Consider the following 7,790-nt stretch of genomic DNA (forward strand, 5'->3'; position numbering starts at 1 on the left):
AGAGCTGGGCGATATGGCCTAAAAAACAAACAAACAAAAAACTAATTTTTTCATAAAACAATCTGATTAACAATTTTAATTGATTTTCCCCCTACTTAAAATCAATATTCAGATGACAAAGAAGTAGTTCCAAAGCAGTTAAAATGTCATTCTTTATAATTTAACAGTCAAATTTAAAACTGAGACAAGATTATATAATATATATATATATATATATATATATATATATATATATATATATATATATATATATATAAGGCAGAATTACCTTAAAGCTGGAAAGACCTTATTGTTTTTTATACTAGCCCATCATGCATCTAACCATCCACTCAGCGTTCAGAGCTGTTCAGATTAAACTGCAGCTCCGTAGTGAAACAGTGTCATGGACGGAGGACAGAGCAAGTGGAAATATATTTTCTAGGCTATATTTTCCGTCTTGTAATGCCACAGGTTTAGGTTATTTATTGATTGATTTAAATCTAAATTATTTGTAATAGAGCAGACACTGTCTAACCATGTCTACACCGAACGTGAGAGTTGTGCCGTGCCCCGCTGAGCTGAAAGTGTGTCTAGACTTGATGACATCACACTATAGTGTCACATCATCTGAACGTAGTGTCAGTAAATTTGATCATAAACAGAACGAGCATCATTTCACTGATGGGGATCGTGTCACATCCAGTGTAGACAACATCAGACACAAATATTGAAGCAGTTATGTTCATTTTTGAAAAACTATGTTTTTAATAAATAGCTAAATAAGCAAAAAATAATAAAAATAAGCACGCAAGCGCAAGTTTGGGGGGTTGATTCCCCGGGAACACATGATATGTAAAAATTGATAGCCTGAATGCACTGTAAGTCGCTTTGGATTAAAGCGTCTGCTAAATGCATAAATTTAATTTTTAATTTAATTTTAATTTAAACAAGAAAGTTTTAGGCTGTGAGTGTGTGGAGTTTACACTGTAGAAAATAAAAAGAAGCATCGTCAAGTTATGTTTACCACAGGCACTATTTTATTCATAAATTGAAAAACTCCATAAAAAAAAAACATATGAAAATCTCAATGCAACGCACAGCTCTGACGTCATAATTCCACCACTCTTATTTCAGATCTATTATGGCAGTTAATTCTTACATTTTATGTCCTAAAGAACATTTCTTCTTACACATGTACACTGGGAAAGCATGAAGAGCTCCTTAATGTTGACATCATGTAAAAAAAAAAAAACTATAATAATAAAAAAACGGTGAAGGAGGCAGATAGTGTTTGTGATTTGCCTTCACATGAAGATCAGACGTTTAGACTGTCATGAATGTCTGTGAAATCCTGCAGGTCTCTGATATGGTGAAACCTAGAAAACCACAAAAACATAAAGTGTTTAACCGACATTGGAAAAGAGAAAGCCAAGTCTGTGTCCTGTTATGTTAGGTTTGCTCTTCAGCTCAACAGAAGTTACCTGAAGTGTTGAGGCTCACTCTGATATTTTAAGCATCCAGCTCAGCCTGCAGTTTAAGAAAGATTTGTAAAGGTTTACTACAAGTTTGTACATTTCTTTTGTAATTTTAATATATTACAATATTCATGTCTGTGTATAAGCTTAAACCTAATTTTGGATTAGTACTCTTAGAAGCTAGTTGTTTAAAAACAGACCAGAAAACAAACAAACACACGTTTACCAGGGCATTTCCCCAAAACAGCACTGTATGGCTAGGATGAGCATAGAAACATTTGACACCAAATGGTCTCAACAATCGACTTGCTCATAATGCTTTTGAGAAACGCAGTCCTAAACATCACAGTTAACATCAGTGACATTCAAATCTTTTAGTGACGAAATGCCAGCTAACGTTAAGATTAGTGTCCTTCTTTGACGTTAACATCATACTGTAAGCAGTGATGCTAAAATAGAATCCAAATCAATGCACATTCAAAAGCACTTGAGCGCTCTGTAAAAACAGCATTTCCCAAAAATAAAAACATCCCTTTATCGTGATATTCAATAAGACATTTTCACAACTGTTTTGATGTACTTACAAGTTGTTCCATAAGTTCGCTCCAGTCGCTTGTGATTATCCTCCGTGTTGAACGGATTCTTCTGAACGTCGATTAGAACAACATCGTGACGTCACGGAGTAAACTTAAAATTAATAATTTAAATAGAAAAGTCTACTCAAAACCCGACGTTAAGCCACACAAAAAAATAAAACAATTCCTCATTTAGAAAATGTAATTTTTATAAGTTGCATCAATGATTTAAAAGACTTTCAATGCGGTGTTCTTAATCTTTTTACGTTAGTAGTACAGTTCAGGTTCAGACCTGTTGTTGTGTAAGTTTAGCATTTACAGTTTAGTCTGTGTAGAAATGACCGTTCAATAGTGAACAAAATGGAGACCTAAACATTGAAACATACATACATATATATATATATATATATATATATATATATATATATCAGTATCTACAATGTGTATGATGGTCTTTCCTGGCTAGTGCATTATAAAAAAGTAAAATAAAATCAGATTATTTTTCAAGCTACATAATCTTAAAGCAGATCAATCTGAATCAAAGTGACTTGTTTTAAAGAATCCCCACACCCCCAGTTCCCCCAGCAGCGTCTGGTAAACTGATGGTCTCCTCTCTTCATATGCTAATAACACTAATGTCTCCACATTATCACCTGGCCTCTCACAGCGAGCAGGTATCTGGACATACAAGCAAAGCCCAGAAAAGAAAGCAGGTCCATTTAAGTGTATTTTTCAAATGAAATGATACAAATAGTATTTAATTATACCAGATATTAATTTATTATTATTAAATTTAGGTTGAAACTCAACATTTTTGCAAAGAAGCTGTTTATATTTTAGGCATTGTATATTATTTTATTTTTAAATGCTAGATAAATAAAATAAGATCATAGCAGTAAGTCCGGGGAATACTTTTATTAAGTCAGGCATTTGTTGAACACACTGCTGGGTACTTTTTAAAAATACAGGAGAGCTTCTTTCCCAGAACATGCACCAATCCAGCATCAGGTTTATGGTCTCTGGTCTCTCAAACACTGGATAATATCAGTTAAAAAATATATATCATTTCCCTTAGGGCTTAAATGAACCTCATCATTTAAATATAGCTCAGGTTTGTCAAACACTATGTGTGGATGATGGACAATGCTCCATTAAAACAGAGAACAAACTTGGCCAAAACATTGTTCACAAACTTCCTGACTCTGTCCACCTTTCCTCCAGTGGTGGCTCTGGTCGATTGAAGAAAGCATAATCTTCATTTGTTCAGTTCTTTCTTTAAGACACTGTTGGAAGAAAGGAAGGAGGTCACCCCAAACCACTGGACCTGGGAGGACACACTGAGATTGGTGCCCATGGTTTCCCTTGCTTGCTTTTCACCATGTCCAATGTAGCAGTCCCAACAATCCAGATTCTGCATGCAGCTGATAGAAAATATACAATACAAATTATTAATTATGGCTCAAATCTTTGGAGGTTCCATAATTGCTGAAAATGTGTTTATAGGATGTTTATTTTATTGTTACATTTCCAGTCTTTAACATGGACAGCCAAAACTCACAGGTTTAAACGTTAAAGCTGATCCCTGAACCTGAAAGATATTCAGATGAATATACACTAACACTAAGAGGTTTACTTGTCTTGAAATGAGATTGACATCTATTATTCTTGTTGATTGTGGCAATTCCATTTTTGGGAGTATATATTTTTGTATTCAGAACATTTTATACTCAAAATATATAGAGTAGCAACATACCTTTTTTTTTGAGGACTGAACTTTCTGATGAAGTGAAATTCTTGTTTAGAGTGAACAATGTGAACTGTTGACTTGACTTTTCTTAAAAGAAAAAAGGAAAAACAGTTTTGTTAAACATGTTTAAACATAGTTGCAACATTTGTAGAATAAGTGATTAGAAAATGTAGAACTTACTCATGTTGTAGGATATGTTCTCCCTTCTAGCAGCCAGAATCACTTTAACAGTGAGTGAATGTTCTGTGATTATAAAGCAGCACTTCCTCCAGCTGGAGAGCGATTGGTCTGTACGACAGCTATCCGTGTCGATGCGGTCTGTATGGCCGGTCATCTGTATGATCAGCTTCTGTATGACCAGTCATCAGCGTGCTGGCCATTCTCTTATGCATTGCATCTTGACCTGACGAGTCACTCTATGTCTTATGTTTTTACTTAAGTTTAACTATTTCTGATGGCAAGAATGGCTGTTTTAGTGTTATTATCAACATTGTTGTTTCATAGATAAACAGAATATGAAATATTGATAAATGTAAAGGCAACCAAACAGGCGTCACAATTCACAGTCTCATTGGGGACCGTCTTTTACTCTTTCTCAATCCTTGACTCTTGGTCAGGAGCCCTTGTCGTAAATATTTAGTTTGTCCATTTAGTGCAGTTTTTCCATGTGCAGGGTATTTCACTGGTTTCATTAAGATACCTTTGCATCAACAGACGCTGTGGACAGGGACATTTATTACGTCAGTTTTGATGTCTTTTATCTCAAACTCAAATTCAGCTGTATTTTATGATGACTGTGTTTATGGAGTGGAATCATTTTCAGTTATTAATACCTCAATGTTGAAACTTTTCACAAACTTATTGTATGACTTCAGAAGACTTTGAATACAACACAAATAGTTTTTAATACTTTTATAATCTTTCTAGCACTAAATGCCCTTGAGTGTAAAAAAAAAAAAAAAAAATTCCCTGATTATTTTTCAAGCTACATAATCTTAAAGCAGATCAATCAGAATCAAAGTGACTTGTTTTAAAGAATCCCCACATCCCCCAATTCCCCCAGCAGCGTCTGCTAAACTGATTGTGCTCTCTTCTTATGCTAATAACACTAATGTTTCCACATTATCACCTGGCCTCTCACAGCAAAAAGTACCAACAGTATCCAGACTAACTGAGTCTCATCCAATCACGCTCCAGATATCTGGGTGGGGTTATATATATACTGTTTTCCTGACAGAATCTACATTGACTTTTTTAGTTTTTTTGTGAAATAAAATTCCAAAACCTTAAAGGACAAACTGCTTTTTGAGATTCCTACATTGCCTACAAGGGACCACATACAACAAAGCCAACTAAGGCCCTTTCTCATCTCTTTTTTCCATTCAAGACTGAAAAGGTAAGTTATATATTCTGAATTTAGATTCTGATAACATGTAAATGGTAGCCTTAAAAAAATAAATGTGTCAAAAATGCATGCAGACTGTTAAAATTTGTATGTAGTCTCTTAGTAAATGTTAGTGCTGTTTAATCTCTATTTACTGTATATATTTGTTCATTTGTTGATAGATTTTTTTGTGGTTGTTTCTAAATATTGTTTTTCATTTTGGCAAATGCAGTGTACCCTAAAAAGATCTTGAATATTTCACAGGAAAATGAGACCCAGAAGAGTCTGTCCTGAAAAGGAAGCTTTGAAATTCATCGCATCTGGGAAAGATAAAGACATATTTCAGTCAAGAGTCAAGAGAAAGGTAAGTTATCATTTATGACTCTGTCTCCAATACTGTATGACTGCAAATATTAATTAAGTACTTGGCATAGTAGCTTATGAATTTCAAGAAGTGTACTGTGCAATGTTATTACTAGTTCATAGTGTGCAGTGTGAAAAAATAACAACAGAAATTATAGATGATCAGAGGCTTGAATATTATGTGTATTTTAATTTTGATGCACAGTTATAAAGATTGTAATGTACTGATAATCATACTTGATAAAATATAAAATATTGATAATCATTGGAACTCGAAAACAACTGGGACACATATTAAACTTGTATCATAAATGTATGTATTCTCTAAAGCTAATATGTGCGTGTGTATGTGTTTGTGACCAACAGGTTGTTGATGAACAGAAAAGAGCAGATTTGTGTGCATCTGTGACCACAAACATCACTACAGGAGAAGAAATGATGTTGGACTGCGGAGATCCTGACAGCTCATGGAGACAGGTTTGTACATTTCTATTTCAATTAGGTCATATTTCTGAGTTATGTCATGAATTGTTATTTATTTGTAGTAGTCAAACTTCCTTTGAGTTTTAATGTAAAATAATGGAATTAACCTGGTAAACTTGTTACAAACAATGTTAAATCAGTTTGGGATCAGTACGATTTTTTAAATGTCTTTAAAAGAATATTCTGCTCACCGAGTCTTCATTTATTTAATAATAAAAAGTACAGTGAAAACTATATAATAGTGATATATTATCACAGTTTAAAGTAACAGTTCTCTCTCTCTCTCTCTCTCTCTCTCTCTCTCTCTCTCTCTCTCTCTCTCTCTATACGTATACTGTATATATAGACAATATATCTATAGATATCTCTATATAGGTCTATTCAGTTTATTTTAAATAAATGCTGTATTTTTGAACTTTATTTTCATTAAATAATCCTAAAAAGTACTATATATCACAGTTTCCACAAAACTATGAAGACGGAAAAGATGCTTTCAACACTGATAATATAAGAATCCTTATTAATGATTGAGAACCAATAATAATTGATCATAAAAGAACATCAATTCAGCTAATTCAAGTGATTTCTGAAGATCATTTGAAAGTGAAGAGTGGAGTAATGATGCTGAAAATACAGCTGCACTTCACAGAAATACATTACAGTTTAAAGAACATTCGATAAGAAAACAGTTATTTCAAATTGTAATAATATTTCACAATTTTAAATTCATTTTACAATATTTCTGATCAGGTAAATGCAGCCTTGATTAGCAGAAAAGTCTTCTTTTAAAAACATTAAACCAGTCTTCCTGATCCCAGACTCACTGGTCAGGTGTTGATCCTGTGAGAGGTGTGATGTTTGTGGGAGAGAGAGAGCATGAACAGAGCAGATAGCACTACAACACAATAGAGATTATTGATCAAAGTGAAGAAAAAACAATCCACATTGGTATGGTCTTTACTATATTTCATAAAATAGTAGCACTTTCCCATAAGATGTCATTGGTTAACACTAGTTAACATGAAAATCACTTTTAAAGTGTTTATTAATGTTAGTAAACATTACTTTCATCATTAACAAATACAATGTTTGATTTTAATAATGTATTAATAAATATTATTTAATGTAGTTGAGCTAACATTAACAAAAAATAAACAGTTGTATTTTTTTTAATGTTAACAAAGCTTAAATATTTAAACAAATGTATTTCTCATTGTTAGTTAATGTGTCCTGTCCATCGCTCCGTGTTTTTAAATCAAACTTAAAGACTCATTTTTACACCCTTGCATTTGAGTGATGCGGTGTACGGTTCTTTTGATGTATGTTTTTATTTTTTAAATGTGTATATATACATATTTTTTATTTTAATTTTTGATCTCTGTTGCTTTTAAAGTAACCTTTTCTTGTAAAGCAGTTGGATCAATGATGGTTGTGTTAATGTTGTGCTCTATAAATAGAAATTGACTTGACCTGACTTATTGTAAAGTGAAACTTTACACTTAACAAAAAACACTTTATTTTAAGGGAATAATGCATTAGTAATCCAGAATAATGCATTAGTTAATCAATAATTATTGGCTTATTCTGGTCAATAAACTTGAATATCACTTAGTAAGTGCCACTCAATAATTGTGAAAAAGTTAATAATTAATTACTGGTTTGTTTATTCTTAACTAATGCACAATTCTGGATCCTTAAAATGTTAGGTTAATCATGAATTACTAGTGTGTTATTACATGAATTACATGTTTTAATTTGGGTCTGGGTTTGAGTATAAAAGGGGA

This window comes from Carassius auratus, unplaced genomic scaffold (assembly GCF_003368295.1).
Source record: "Carassius auratus strain Wakin unplaced genomic scaffold, ASM336829v1 scaf_tig00216192, whole genome shotgun sequence".
Taxonomy (NCBI): Eukaryota; Metazoa; Chordata; class Actinopteri; order Cypriniformes; family Cyprinidae; genus Carassius; species Carassius auratus.